The sequence below is a fragment of the Microcebus murinus genome, chromosome 14 (genome assembly GCF_040939455.1).
Source record: "Microcebus murinus isolate Inina chromosome 14, M.murinus_Inina_mat1.0, whole genome shotgun sequence".
Lineage (NCBI taxonomy): Eukaryota > Metazoa > Chordata > Mammalia > Primates > Cheirogaleidae > Microcebus > Microcebus murinus.
Genome location: NC_134117.1, coordinates 80663048 through 80677728, shown reverse-complemented (window position 1 = coordinate 80677728; position 14681 = coordinate 80663048). Strand labels below are relative to the sequence as shown.

Sequence of the window (14681 nt, the reverse complement as noted above, 5' to 3'; positions counted from 1 at the left end):
GCATAGGAGATTTCCACACCCAGTAAGGAAGCCTTTCCCGAAATGGAAGAAAGAAAGGAGCAAACAGAGACACCGGTAGCCCGCCCGGATGAGAGTCTGCCCCTGAGAGAAAGTACCCTGACCAGGCTCACCCGTGGGTGGGTGGCGAGCTAGCGGCATTCAGAAGAGCGAGGCCCGCAGTCTGTGCGGAAGACACCTGCGCTCGGGTGTGTGTGGCGGCACGATTCCCAAGCAGCTCCAGATGTTAAACCAAGGAGAAGCCAGGGAGTTCCCAACGCCCCAGGTGTCCTCAGCCCACGACTGGCTGCTGTGGGAATGCGAAGCCCGGCTCCTTGTCTCAGAGCGGGGTTCCCAGGAGGATCAGGCTGAAGCTGGGACTTGGCCTCAAAGTGTCCCCTCGCATGGCCACCCCCTTCCCCTTCCTGCTCCTCTACTCCTGGTGCCCCTCCATCCAGGGGCCAGACCTTAAAGAGTCACCGCAAGAGAATCCTGGTCCCAAGGGAGCCTTCTGGGGGACCGGTGCTGAGAGAGGTTGTGGGCATGGCCCGCTGGGGCTCTGCCCGACCCAGGGCTGAGAGATGCAACCTCCCAGCTCTGGGTCCCTGCAGGAAGTGTTGGCAAACACAGGGCCGGTCCTCCAAAGGCCCAGGTGCAGGGAGCCCAGGCCAAGCAGCCTGTGGAAGAAGCCACTTGCCGTGCCACCCCGGGAACACGACTGCAGGCCCCGGCCCTTCCCACCTCCTCCTCCTCCTCCTCCCACCCGCACCCCCCCCCCCGACATGGCACAGGGCTCGGAGACACCTCAGACTCTTGCTACCCAAAGTGCAAAGGGCATCAGTTGCTCCTCCAAACCCCCCGCCCAGCAGACCACGTTGTCCAGCCAGCCCCCGGGCCTCCCTGGGGTGCCCAGCACAAAAGTGCAGACACCCACCGGACCCTCAGTCTCAGTTTTCGGAGGTTTTTGCCACTCTAAGGACCCGCAGGCCAGCTGGGCCTTCGGGCAGGACAGAGAGCCCCGGGATCCCATCAGGAGGCGGTCCCCACCTCCGCGGCTCTCCCCTTGCGGGGGGCGGCAGCCGGCAGCCGCAGGGCCTCAGGGAAGACACCAGGCTGGGGCCCCCCCCGCGGCACAGCCGGGGCACGTCCCCCGCACGCGACTTAGGGACCGCTGCTGGAGACTGCTGCGGCCACCCTGCTGCCGGGTTTCTGGAGGGCTTCCTGGAAGCAGCGTCCACACCAAGCCCTTGGAAGGCCCAGGCGACGGAGGAGCCGGTCAGGCAGGGGCCGAGGACGGTGAGAGGCCCGGCGGGAAGGAGCATGTCAGGCAGGGGCAGAGGACGGTGACAGGCCGGGCGGGAAGGAGCCGGTCAGGCGGGGGCCCAGGACAGTGACGGGCCTGGCCGGGGAGGAGTGCGTCAGGCAGGGGCAGAGGAGACGGGCTGGGTAAGGGTTAGGGTTACAGTTAGGGCACAATTCACAATCGCAAAGATGTGGAAGCGACCCGAGTGCCCATCCATCCAGGAGTGCATTAATAAAATGTGGCGCGTGGACACCACGGAGTGCCATTCGGCTGTGAGGAGCAGCGGTGAGAGGGCGCCTCTCGTGTTCTCCTGGCCAGAGCTGGAACCCGTTCCAGTAGGCCAGGTATCCCAAGAATGGACACACGAGCACCACGTGAGCGCGCTCACCGGCAAATTGGTACGAACGGATGGACACCTAAGTGGACGGAGAGGAATCACCTTCATCGGGTGGGTGTCGGGCGGGTGGGGGGAGGGGATGGGCATACACATCCATTGGGAATGGGGTGGGTGCGCACCGACTGGGGGATGGGCGCACGTGAAGCTCTGACCCGAGGGGGGAGGCTTGGAGAGGGCAACGTACCCGACCTTAACATTGGTACCCCCACGATACGCTGGAGCAACATGAGAGGTATATGAATAAGAACACAGCGGGGAGGGGGGCACGGGCAACACATGTCACCTGAATACTTGGACTCCCATCATCTGCTTGAAAAGAGAGAGAAAAGAAAATGCAATAATAGAGGTAAGGGACACTTTTTAAAAATAATGAATCCGAAGAGAAAAGTAAAAGGAAGCCTGTGGAGCAGGTCTGGGTGTGACTCCGGATCCCCCAACATCAGGTGCCACCACCAAAGATTCCTACGTGTAGCCCATAGAACCCCAAAAGCAACGGGACGAGTTCTGGTCACACACTCCCTCAAAATGACATCCTGGCCTTCTTCTGGAACTCCCTCCCCTCTCAGACTCTCAAGGTTTCCTCCAGCGTGTCGGTTCCCACAGAGCAGACCTTTGGTCTGAGACCTGACAGTCCAGATGCCACGCGTGCTGCCGCGTGGCGGCGGTGTCGCGGCTCGGGACAAGAGGAGGCCCCACGGTGCGGGCTGGGGCGCCAGGCACCGCGGCGGGCGCTGAGGGTGGGGGTCACCCCCACCCCGGGCCGCCGCCGCGCTCCCAGAAAGGGGACAGAACAAGAGGCCAAAAAAAAACAAAAACAAAAAAGAAGCAGCCTGTGGCACCCGGTATTCCCAGGCGGTCTCCCATCCAAGTACTAACGAGGCCCGACCCTGCTTAGCTTCCGAGACCAGACGAGATCGGGCGCGTTCAGGGTGGTGTGGCCGTGGACGGCGGAGGGCGCCCCTGCCCCGCTCAAGAAGCCGAGCCTCTCTGCGCTAACCCCGCCGCCTCCTCCCGCCCCACGCACGCCCCGCGCCGGGCCGGGCCTGTTGAGTTCGCCGCCGGGTCCAGCGGGCTCCGAGGGACGGGGGTGATGGGCGGGGCGGGGCGGGGGGCTGTCTCTCTACACACACACACACACTCACACTCACTCACACTCACACAAGATGCGCCTCCACGGCTGGACTCGTCAAGGTGGAGCCCTTCCAGCCCCCCTCGTCTCCTCCCCCGGCCTCGGCCTCCTTCACCTACCCGCTGCCCACCCCCAGCGCGTCGCCACCGCTGACTGCGCACGCGCGCGCGGGGCGCTCGCCCTTTGACCCCAGCCAGGGGCCGCCCTCCCCCACAACCCCTTTCAGCTGCGCCCCCCCTCGCCCTGTTGCTGGGCGGCCGCCTATTCCCCCGGGCCAGGGCTGGGGCACAGCGCAAGGGGGAGGGGAGCCAGTGTATGGGGCGTCTCTCTCTGGGGATGTGTCCCATGGGTGGGGTGGGGTGGGGTGGCGTGGTTTGTGGGGCGCTGAAGAAATCAGTCCCCTCCATCTCCTACCTCTGGAAAACGCCCAAGCCCGTGGAGAACTGCCGGCACCGCTTCGTGGGGGCCGGGACCCTCCTCTGTGTCCTCCTGTGGCCCGGTCCAAGGGGCCTGGGCCTGGCCGGGGCTGCATTGGACCCCGACCACCCTGGCGTGTGGACTCGCTAAAAGTCGGCGATTAGATATTGGATTCCAGCTTCCTTGAGGTCATTTCACTAATGAGTGCACCGGGAAGGGTTTCCTAATCCATCTGTGAGGGTGGCAACTGAAAGAGAATTTTTTTTTTTTTTTTTATGAGACACAGTCTCGCTTTGTTGCCTAGGCTAGAGTGAGTGCAGTGGCGTTAGCCTAGCTCACAGCAACCTCAAACTCCTGGGCTCAAGCAATCCTTCTGCCTCAGCCTCCCAAGTAGCTGGGACTACAGGCATGCGCCACCATGCCTGGCTCATTTTCCTATATATATTAGTTGGCCAATTAATTTCTTTCTATTTACAGTAGAGACCGGGTCTGGCTCTTGCTCAGGCTGGTTTCGAACTCCTGACCTCGAGCAATCCGCCCGCCTCGGCCTCCCAGAGAGCTAGGATTACAGGCTTGAGCCACCGCGCCCGGCCTGAAAGAGAATTTGAAAGCTGACAGAATAGGCGAGGAAAGGCATAGGAGATTTCCACACCCAGTAAGGAAGCCTTTCCCGAAATGGAAGAAAGAAAGGAGCAAACAGAGACACCGGTAGCCCGCCCGGATGAGAGTCTGCCCCTGAGAGAAAGTACCCTGACCAGGCTCACCCGTGGGTGGGTGGCGAGCTAGCGGCATTCAGAAGAGCGAGGCCCGCAGTCTGTGCGGAAGACACCTGCGCTCGGGTGTGTGTGGCGGCACGATTCCCAAGCAGCTCCAGATGTTAAACCAAGGAGAAGCCAGGGAGTTCCCAACGCCCCAGGTGTCCTCAGCCCACGACTGGCTGCTGTGGGAATGCGAAGCCCGGCTCCTTGTCTCAGAGCGGGGTTCCCAGGAGGATCAGGCTGAAGCTGGGACTTGGCCTCAAAGTGTCCCCTCGCATGGCCACCCCCTTCCCCTTCCTGCTCCTCTACTCCTGGTGCCCCTCCATCCAGGGGCCAGACCTTAAAGAGTCACCGCAAGAGAATCCTGGTCCCAAGGGAGCCTTCTGGGGGACCGGTGCTGAGAGAGGTTGTGGGCATGGCCCGCTGGGGCTCTGCCCGACCCAGGGCTGAGAGATGCAACCTCCCAGCTCTGGGTCCCTGCAGGAAGTGTTGGCAAACACAGGGCCGGTCCTCCAAAGGCCCAGGTGCAGGGAGCCCAGGCCAAGCAGCCTGTGGAAGAAGCCACTTGCCGTGCCACCCCGGGAACACGACTGCAGGCCCCGGCCCTTCCCACCTCCTCCTCCTCCTCCTCCCACCCGCACCCCCCCCCCGACATGGCACAGGGCTCGGAGACACCTCAGACTCTTGCTACCCAAAGTGCAAAGGGCATCAGTTGCTCCTCCAAACCCCCCGCCCAGCAGACCACGTTGTCCAGCCAGCCCCCGGGCCTCCCTGGGGTGCCCAGCACAAAAGTGCAGACACCCACCGGACCCTCAGTCTCAGTTTTCGGAGGTTTTTGCCACTCTAAGGACCCGCAGGCCAGCTGGGCCTTCGGGCAGGACAGAGAGCCCCGGGATCCCATCAGGAGGCGGTCCCCACCTCCGCGGCTCTCCCCTTGCGGGGGGCGGCAGCCGGCAGCCGCAGGGCCTCAGGGAAGACACCAGGCTGGGGCCCCCCCCGCGGCACAGCCGGGGCACGTCCCCCGCACGCGACTTAGGGACCGCTGCTGGAGACTGCTGCGGCCACCCTGCTGCCGGGTTTCTGGAGGGCTTCCTGGAAGCAGCGTCCACACCAAGCCCTTGGAAGGCCCAGGCGACGGAGGAGCCGGTCAGGCAGGGGCCGAGGACGGTGAGAGGCCCGGCGGGAAGGAGCATGTCAGGCAGGGGCAGAGGACGGTGACAGGCCGGGCGGGAAGGAGCCGGTCAGGCGGGGGCCCAGGACAGTGACGGGCCTGGCCGGGGAGGAGTGCGTCAGGCAGGGGCAGAGGAGACGGGCTGGGTAAGGGTTAGGGTTACAGTTAGGGCACAATTCACAATCGCAAAGATGTGGAAGCGACCCGAGTGCCCATCCATCCAGGAGTGCATTAATAAAATGTGGCGCGTGGACACCACGGAGTGCCATTCGGCTGTGAGGAGCAGCGGTGAGAGGGCGCCTCTCGTGTTCTCCTGGCCAGAGCTGGAACCCGTTCCAGTAGGCCAGGTATCCCAAGAATGGACACACGAGCACCACGTGAGCGCGCTCACCGGCAAATTGGTACGAACGGATGGACACCTAAGTGGACGGAGAGGAATCACCTTCATCGGGTGGGTGTCGGGCGGGTGGGGGGAGGGGATGGGCATACACATCCATTGGGAATGGGGTGGGTGCGCACCGACTGGGGGATGGGCGCACGTGAAGCTCTGACCCGAGGGGGGAGGCTTGGAGAGGGCAACGTACCCGACCTTAACATTGGTACCCCCACGATACGCTGGAGCAACATGAGAGGTATATGAATAAGAACACAGCGGGGAGGGGGGCACGGGCAACACATGTCACCTGAATACTTGGACTCCCATCATCTGCTTGAAAAGAGAGAGAAAAGAAAATGCAATAATAGAGGTAAGGGACACTTTTTAAAAATAATGAATCCGAAGAGAAAAGTAAAAGGAAGCCTGTGGAGCAGGTCTGGGTGTGACTCCGGATCCCCCAACATCAGGTGCCACCACCAAAGATTCCTACGTGTAGCCCATAGAACCCCAAAAGCAACGGGACGAGTTCTGGTCACACACTCCCTCAAAATGACATCCTGGCCTTCTTCTGGAACTCCCTCCCCTCTCAGACTCTCAAGGTTTCCTCCAGCGTGTCGGTTCCCACAGAGCAGACCTTTGGTCTGAGACCTGACAGTCCAGATGCCACGCGTGCTGCCGCGTGGCGGCGGTGTCGCGGCTCGGGACAAGAGGAGGCCCCACGGTGCGGGCTGGGGCGCCAGGCACCGCGGCGGGCGCTGAGGGTGGGGGTCACCCCCACCCCGGGCCGCCGCCGCGCTCCCAGAAAGGGGACAGAACAAGAGGCCAAAAAAAAACAAAAACAAAAAAGAAGCAGCCTGTGGCACCCGGTATTCCCAGGCGGTCTCCCATCCAAGTACTAACGAGGCCCGACCCTGCTTAGCTTCCGAGACCAGACGAGATCGGGCGCGTTCAGGGTGGTGTGGCCGTGGACGGCGGAGGGCGCCCCTGCCCCGCTCAAGAAGCCGAGCCTCTCTGCGCTAACCCCGCCGCCTCCTCCCGCCCCACGCACGCCCCGCGCCGGGCCGGGCCTGTTGAGTTCGCCGCCGGGTCCAGCGGGCTCCGAGGGACGGGGGTGATGGGCGGGGCGGGGCGGGGGGCTGTCTCTCTACACACACACACACACTCACACTCACTCACACTCACACAAGATGCGCCTCCACGGCTGGACTCGTCAAGGTGGAGCCCTTCCAGCCCCCCTCGTCTCCTCCCCCGGCCTCGGCCTCCTTCACCTACCCGCTGCCCACCCCCAGCGCGTCGCCACCGCTGACTGCGCACGCGCGCGCGGCGCTCGCCCTTTGACCCCAGCCAGGGGCCGCCCTCCCCCACAACCCCTTTCAGCTGCGCCCCCCCTCGCCCTGTTGCTGGGCGGCCGCCTATTCCCCCGGGCCAGGGCTGGGGCACAGCGCAAGGGGGAGGGGAGCCAGTGTATGGGGCGTCTCTCTCTGGGGATGTGTCCCATGGGTGGGGTGGGGTGGGGTGGCGTGGTTTGTGGGGCGCTGAAGAAATCAGTCCCCTCCATCTCCTACCTCTGGAAAACGCCCAAGCCCGTGGAGAACTGCCGGCACCGCTTCGTGGGGGCCGGGACCCTCCTCTGTGTCCTCCTGTGGCCCGGTCCAAGGGGCCTGGGCCTGGCCGGGGCTGCATTGGACCCCGACCACCCTGGCGTGTGGACTCGCTAAAAGTCGGCGATTAGATATTGGATTCCAGCTTCCTTGAGGTCATTTCACTAATGAGTGCACCGGGAAGGGTTTCCTAATCCATCTGTGAGGGTGGCAACTGAAAGAGAATTTTTTTTTTTTTTTTTATGAGACACAGTCTCGCTTTGTTGCCTAGGCTAGAGTGAGTGCAGTGGCGTTAGCCTAGCTCACAGCAACCTCAAACTCCTGGGCTCAAGCAATCCTTCTGCCTCAGCCTCCCAAGTAGCTGGGACTACAGGCATGCGCCACCATGCCTGGCTCATTTTCCTATATATATTAGTTGGCCAATTAATTTCTTTCTATTTACAGTAGAGACCGGGTCTGGCTCTTGCTCAGGCTGGTTTCGAACTCCTGACCTCGAGCAATCCGCCCGCCTCGGCCTCCCAGAGAGCTAGGATTACAGGCTTGAGCCACCGCGCCCGGCCTGAAAGAGAATTTGAAAGCTGACAGAATAGGCGAGGAAAGGCATAGGAGATTTCCACACCCAGTAAGGAAGCCTTTCCCGAAATGGAAGAAAGAAAGGAGCAAACAGAGACACCGGTAGCCCGCCCGGATGAGAGTCTGCCCCTGAGAGAAAGTACCCTGACCAGGCTCACCCGTGGGTGGGTGGCGAGCTAGCGGCATTCAGAAGAGCGAGGCCCGCAGTCTGTGCGGAAGACACCTGCACTCGGGTGTGTGTGGCGGCACGATTCCCAAGCAGCTCCAGATGTTAAACCAAGGAGAAGCCAGGGAGTTCCCAACGCCCCAGGTGTCCTCAGCCCACGACTGGCTGCTGTGGGAATGCGAAGCCCGGCTCCTTGTCTCAGAGCGGGGTTCCCAGGAGGATCAGGCTGAAGCTGGGACTTGGCCTCAAAGTGTCCCCTCGCATGGCCACCCCCTTCCCCTTCCTGCTCCTCTACTCCTGGTGCCCCTCCATCCAGGGGCCAGACCTTAAAGAGTCACCGCAAGAGAATCCTGGTCCCAAGGGAGCCTTCTGGGGGACCGGTGCTGAGAGAGGTTGTGGGCATGGCCCGCTGGGGCTCTGCCCGACCCAGGGCTGAGAGATGCAACCTCCCAGCTCTGGGTCCCTGCAGGAAGTGTTGGCAAACACAGGGCCGGTCCTCCAAAGGCCCAGGTGCAGGGAGCCCAGGCCAAGCAGCCTGTGGAAGAAGCCACTTGCCGTGCCACCCCGGGAACACGACTGCAGGCCCCGGCCCTTCCCACCTCCTCCTCCTCCTCCTCCCACCCGCACCCCCCCCCCCCCGACATGGCACAGGGCTCGGAGACACCTCAGACTCTTGCTACCCAAAGTGCAAAGGGCATCAGTTGCTCCTCCAAACCCCCCGCCCAGCAGACCACGTTGTCCAGCCAGCCCCCGGGCCTCCCTGGGGTGCCCAGCACAAAAGTGCAGACACCCACCGGACCCTCAGTCTCAGTTTTCGGAGGTTTTTGCCACTCTAAGGACCCGCAGGCCAGCTGGGCCTTCGGGCAGGACAGAGAGCCCCGGGATCCCATCAGGAGGCGGTCCCCACCTCCGCGGCTCTCCCCTTGCGGGGGGCGGCAGCCGGCAGCCGCAGGGCCTCAGGGAAGACACCAGGCTGGGCCCCCCCCGCGGCACAGCCGGGGCACGTCCCCCGCACGCGACTTAGGGACCGCTGCTGGAGACTGCTGCGGCCACCCTGCTGCCGGGTTTCTGGAGGGCTTCCTGGAAGCAGCGTCCACACCAAGCCCTTGGAAGGCCCAGGCGACGGAGGAGCCGGTCAGGCAGGGGCCGAGGACGGTGAGAGGCCCGGCGGGAAGGAGCATGTCAGGCAGGGGCAGAGGACGGTGACAGGCCGGGCGGGAAGGAGCCGGTCAGGCGGGGGCCCAGGACAGTGACGGGCCTGGCCGGGGAGGAGTGCGTCAGGCAGGGGCAGAGGAGACGGGCTGGGTAAGGGTTAGGGTTACAGTTAGGGCACAATTCACAATCGCAAAGATGTGGAAGCGACCCGAGTGCCCATCCATCCAGGAGTGCATTAATAAAATGTGGCGCGTGGACACCACGGAGTGCCATTCGGCTGTGAGGAGCAGCGGTGAGAGGGCGCCTCTCGTGTTCTCCTGGCCAGAGCTGGAACCCGTTCCAGTAGGCCAGGTATCCCAAGAATGGACACACGAGCACCACGTGAGCGCGCTCACCGGCAAATTGGTACGAACGGATGGACACCTAAGTGGACGGAGAGGAATCACCTTCATCGGGTGGGTGTCGGGCGGGTGGGGGGAGGGGATGGGCATACACATCCATTGGGAATGGGGTGGGTGCGCACCGACTGGGGGATGGGCGCACGTGAAGCTCTGACCCGAGGGGGGAGGCTTGGAGAGGGCAACGTACCCGACCTTAACATTGGTACCCCCACGATACGCTGGAGCAACATGAGAGGTATATGAATAAGAACACAGCGGGGAGGGGGGCACGGGCAACACATGTCACCTGAATACTTGGACTCCCATCATCTGCTTGAAAAGAGAGAGAAAAGAAAATGCAATAATAGAGGTAAGGGACACTTTTTAAAAATAATGAATCCGAAGAGAAAAGTAAAAGGAAGCCTGTGGAGCAGGTCTGGGTGTGACTCCGGATCCCCCAACATCAGGTGCCACCACCAAAGATTCCTACGTGTAGCCCATAGAACCCCAAAAGCAACGGGACGAGTTCTGGTCACACACTCCCTCAAAATGACATCCTGGCCTTCTTCTGGAACTCCCTCCCCTCTCAGACTCTCAAGGTTTCCTCCAGCGTGTCGGTTCCCACAGAGCAGACCTTTGGTCTGAGACCTGACAGTCCAGATGCCACGCGTGCTGCCGCGTGGCGGCGGTGTCGCGGCTCGGGACAAGAGGAGGCCCCACGGTGCGGGCTGGGGCGCCAGGCACCGCGGCGGGCGCTGAGGGTGGGGGTCACCCCCACCCCGGGCCGCCGCCGCGCTCCCAGAAAGGGGACAGAACAAGAGGCCAAAAAAAAACAAAAACAAAAAAGAAGCAGCCTGTGGCACCCGGTATTCCCAGGCGGTCTCCCATCCAAGTACTAACGAGGCCCGACCCTGCTTAGCTTCCGAGACCAGACGAGATCGGGCGCGTTCAGGGTGGTGTGGCCGTGGACGGCGGAGGGCGCCCCTGCCCCGCTCAAGAAGCCGAGCCTCTCTGCGCTAACCCCGCCGCCTCCTCCCGCCCCACGCACGCCCCGCGCCGGGCCGGGCCTGTTGAGTTCGCCGCCGGGTCCAGCGGGCTCCGAGGGACGGGGGTGATGGGCGGGGCGGGGCGGGGGGCTGTCTCTCTACACACACACACACACACACACACACTCACTCACACTCACTCACACTCACACAAGATGCGCCTCCACGGCTGGACTCGTCAAGGTGGAGCCCTTCCAGCCCCCCTCGTCTCCTCCCCCGGCCTCGGCCTCCTTCACCTACCCGCTGCCCACCCCCAGCGCGTCGCCACCGCTGACTGCGCACGCGCGCGCGGGGCGCTCGCCCTTTGACCCCAGCCAGGGGCCGCCCTCCCCCACAACCCCTTTCAGCTGCGCCCCCCCTCGCCCTGTTGTTGGGCGGCCGCCTATTCCCCCGGGCCAGGGCTGGGGCACAGCGCAAGGGGGAGGGGAGCCAGTGTATGGGGCGTCTCTCTCTGGGGAGGTGTCCCATGGGTGGGGTGGGGTGGCGTGGTTTGTGGGGCGCTGAAGAAATCAGTCCCCTCCATCTCCTACCTCTGGAAAACGCCCAAGCCCGTGGAGAACTGCCGGCACCGCTTCGTGGGGGCCGGGACCCTCCTCTGTGTCCTCCTGTGGCCCGGTCCAAGGGGCCTGGGCCTGGCCGGGGCTGCATTGGACCCCGACCACCCTGGCGTGTGGACTCGCTAAAAGTCGGCGATTAGATATTGGATTCCAGCTTCCTTGAGGTCATTTCACTAATGAGTGCACCGGGAAGGGTTTCCTAATCCATCTGTGAGGGTGGCAACTGAAAGAGAATTTTTTTTTTTTTTTTTATGAGACACAGTCTCGCTTTGTTGCCTAGGCTAGAGTGAGTGCAGTGGCGTTAGCCTAGCTCACAGCAACCTCAAACTCCTGGGCTCAAGCAATCCTTCTGCCTCAGCCTCCCAAGTAGCTGGGACTACAGGCATGCGCCACCATGCCTGGCTCATTTTCCTATATATATTAGTTGGCCAATTAATTTCTTTCTATTTACAGTAGAGACCGGGTCTGGCTCTTGCTCAGGCTGGTTTCGAACTCCTGACCTCGAGCAATCCGCCCGCCTCGGCCTCCCAGAGAGCTAGGATTACAGGCTTGAGCCACCGCGCCCGGCCTGAAAGAGAATTTGAAAGCTGACAGAATAGGCGAGGAAAGGCATAGGAGATTTCCACACCCAGTAAGGAAGCCTTTCCCGAAATGGAAGAAAGAAAGGAGCAAACAGAGACACCGGTAGCCCGCCCGGATGAGAGTCTGCCCCTGAGAGAAAGTACCCTGACCAGGCTCACCCGTGGGTGGGTGGCGAGCTAGCGGCATTCAGAAGAGCGAGGCCCGCAGTCTGTGCGGAAGACACCTGCACTCGGGTGTGTGTGGCGGCACGATTCCCAAGCAGCTCCAGATGTTAAACCAAGGAGAAGCCAGGGAGTTCCCAACGCCCCAGGTGTCCTCAGCCCACGACTGGCTGCTGTGGGAATGCGAAGCCCGGCTCCTTGTCTCAGAGCGGGGTTCCCAGGAGGATCAGGCTGAAGCTGGGACTTGGCCTCAAAGTGTCCCCTCGCATGGCCACCCCCTTCCCCTTCCTGCTCCTCTACTCCTGGTGCCCCTCCATCCAGGGGCCAGACCTTAAAGAGTCACCGCAAGAGAATCCTGGTCCCAAGGGAGCCTTCTGGGGGACCGGTGCTGAGAGAGGTTGTGGGCATGGCCCGCTGGGGCTCTGCCCGACCCAGGGCTGAGAGATGCCACCTCCCAGCTCTGGGTCCCTGCAGGAAGTGTTGGCAAACACAGGGCCGGTCCTCCAAAGGCCCAGGTGCAGGGAGCCCAGGCCAAGCAGCCTGTGGAAGAAGCCACTTGCCGTGCCACCCCGGGAACACGACTGCAGGCCCCGGCCCTTCCCACCTCCTCCTCCTCCTCCTCCCACCCGCACCCCCCCCCCGACATGGCACAGGGCTCGGAGACACCTCAGACTCTTGCTACCCAAAGTGCAAAGGGCATCAGTTGCTCCTCCAAACCCCCCGCCCAGCAGACCACGTTGTCCAGCCAGCCCCCGGGCCTCCCTGGGGTGCCCAGCACAAAAGTGCAGACACCCACCGGACCCTCAGTCTCAGTTTTCGGAGGTTTTTGCCACTCTAAGGACCCGCAGGCCAGCTGGGCCTTCGGGCAGGACAGAGAGCCCCGGGATCCCATCAGGAGGCGGTCCCCACCTCCGCGGCTCTCCCCTTGCGGGGGGCGGCAGCCGGCAGCCGCAGGGCCTCAGGGAAGACACCAGGCTGGGCCCCCCCCGCGGCACAGCCGGGGCACGTCCCCCGCACGCGACTTAGGGACCGCTGCTGGAGACTGCTGCGGCCACCCTGCTGCCGGGTTTCTGGAGGGCTTCCTGGAAGCAGCGTCCACACCAAGCCCTTGGAAGGCCCAGGCGACGGAGGAGCCGGTCAGGCAGGGGCCGAGGACGGTGAGAGGCCCGGCGGGAAGGAGCATGTCAGGCAGGGGCAGAGGACGGTGACAGGCCGGGCGGGAAGGAGCCGGTCAGGCGGGGGCCCAGGACAGTGACGGGCCTGGCCGGGGAGGAGTGCGTCAGGCAGGGGCAGAGGAGACGGGCTGGGTAAGGGTTAGGGTTACAGTTAGGGCACAATTCACAATCGCAAAGATGTGGAAGCGACCCGAGTGCCCATCCATCCAGGAGTGCATTAATAAAATGTGGCGCGTGGACACCACGGAGTGCCATTCGGCTGTGAGGAGCAGCGGTGAGAGGGCGCCTCTCGTGTTCTCCTGGCCAGAGCTGGAACCCGTTCCAGTAGGCCAGGTATCCCAAGAATGGACACACAAGCACCACGTGAGCGCGCTCACCGGCAAATTGGTACGAACGGATGGACACCTAAGTGGACGGAGAGGAATCACCTTCATCGGGTGGGTGTCGGGCGGGTGGGGGGAGGGGATGGGCATACACATCCATTGGGAATGGGGTGGGTGCGCACCGACTGGGGGATGGGCGCACGTGAAGCTCTGACCCGAGGGGGGAGGCTTGGAGAGGGCAACGTACCCGACCTTAACATTGGTACCCCCACGATACGCTGGAGCAACATGAGAGGTATATGAATAAGAACACAGCGGGGAGGGGGGCACGGGCAACACATGTCACCTGAATACTTGGACTCCCATCATCTGCTTGAAAAGAGAGAGAAAAGAAAATGCAATAATAGAGGTAAGGGACACTTTTTAAAAATAATGAATCCGAAGAGAAAAGTAAAAGGAAGCCTGTGGAGCAGGTCTGGGTGTGACTCCGGATCCCCCAACATCAGGTGCCACCACCAAAGATTCCTACGTGTAGCCCATAGAACCCCAAAAGCAACGGGACGAGTTCTGGTCACACACTCCCTCAAAATGACATCCTGGCCTTCTTCTGGAACTCCCTCCCCTCTCAGACTCTCAAGGTTTCCTCCAGCGTGTCGGTTCCCACAGAGCAGACCTTTGGTCTGAGACCTGACAGTCCAGATGCCACGCGTGCTGCCGCGTGGCGGCGGTGTCGCGGCTCGGGACAAGAGGAGGCCCCACGGTGCGGGCTGGGGCGCCAGGCACCGCGGCGGGCGCTGAGGGTGGGGGTCACCCCCACCCCGGGCCGCCGCCGCGCTCCCAGAAAGGGGACAGAACAAGAGGCCAAAAAAAAACAAAAACAAAAAAGAAGCAGCCTGTGGCACCCGGTATTCCCAGGCGGTCTCCCATCCAAGTACTAACGAGGCCCGACCCTGCTTAGCTTCCGAGACCAGACGAGATCGGGCGCGTTCAGGGTGGTGTGGCCGTGGACGGCGGAGGGCGCCCCTGCCCCGCTCAAGAAGCCGAGCCTCTCTGCGCTAACCCCGCCGCCTCCTCCCGCCCCACGCACGCCCCGCGCCGGGCCGGGCCTGTTGAGTTCGCCGCCGGGTCCAGCGGGCTCCGAGGGACGGGGGTGATGGGCGGGGCGGGGCGGGGGGCTGTCTCTCTACACACACACACACACACACACACTCACACTCACTCACACTCACACAAGATGCGCCTCCACGGCTGGACTCGTCAAGGTGGAGCCCTTCCAGCCCCCCTCGTCTCCTCCCCCGGCCTCGGCCTCCTTCACCTACCCGCTGCCCACCCCCAGCGCGTCGCCACCGCTGACTGCGCACGCGCGCGCGGGGCGCTCGCCCTTTGACCCCAGCCAGGGGCCGCCCTCCCCCAC

General features: G+C 63.0%; 4 pseudogenes; all 4 read right to left on the bottom strand.

The window, feature by feature from the left end:
- Positions 1-2524: 2524 nt before the first annotated feature.
- Positions 2525-2643, bottom strand: LOC142875951 (uncharacterized; annotated as a pseudogene).
- A 3756-nt stretch (positions 2644-6399) lies between these two features.
- LOC142875950 (uncharacterized) lies at positions 6400-6518 on the bottom strand (annotated as a pseudogene).
- Positions 6519-10274: 3756 nt separating this feature from the next.
- Positions 10275-10393, bottom strand: LOC142875949 (uncharacterized; annotated as a pseudogene).
- A 3764-nt stretch (positions 10394-14157) lies between these two features.
- Positions 14158-14276, bottom strand: LOC142875947 (uncharacterized; annotated as a pseudogene).
- Between the last annotated feature and the right edge of the window lie 405 nt (positions 14277-14681).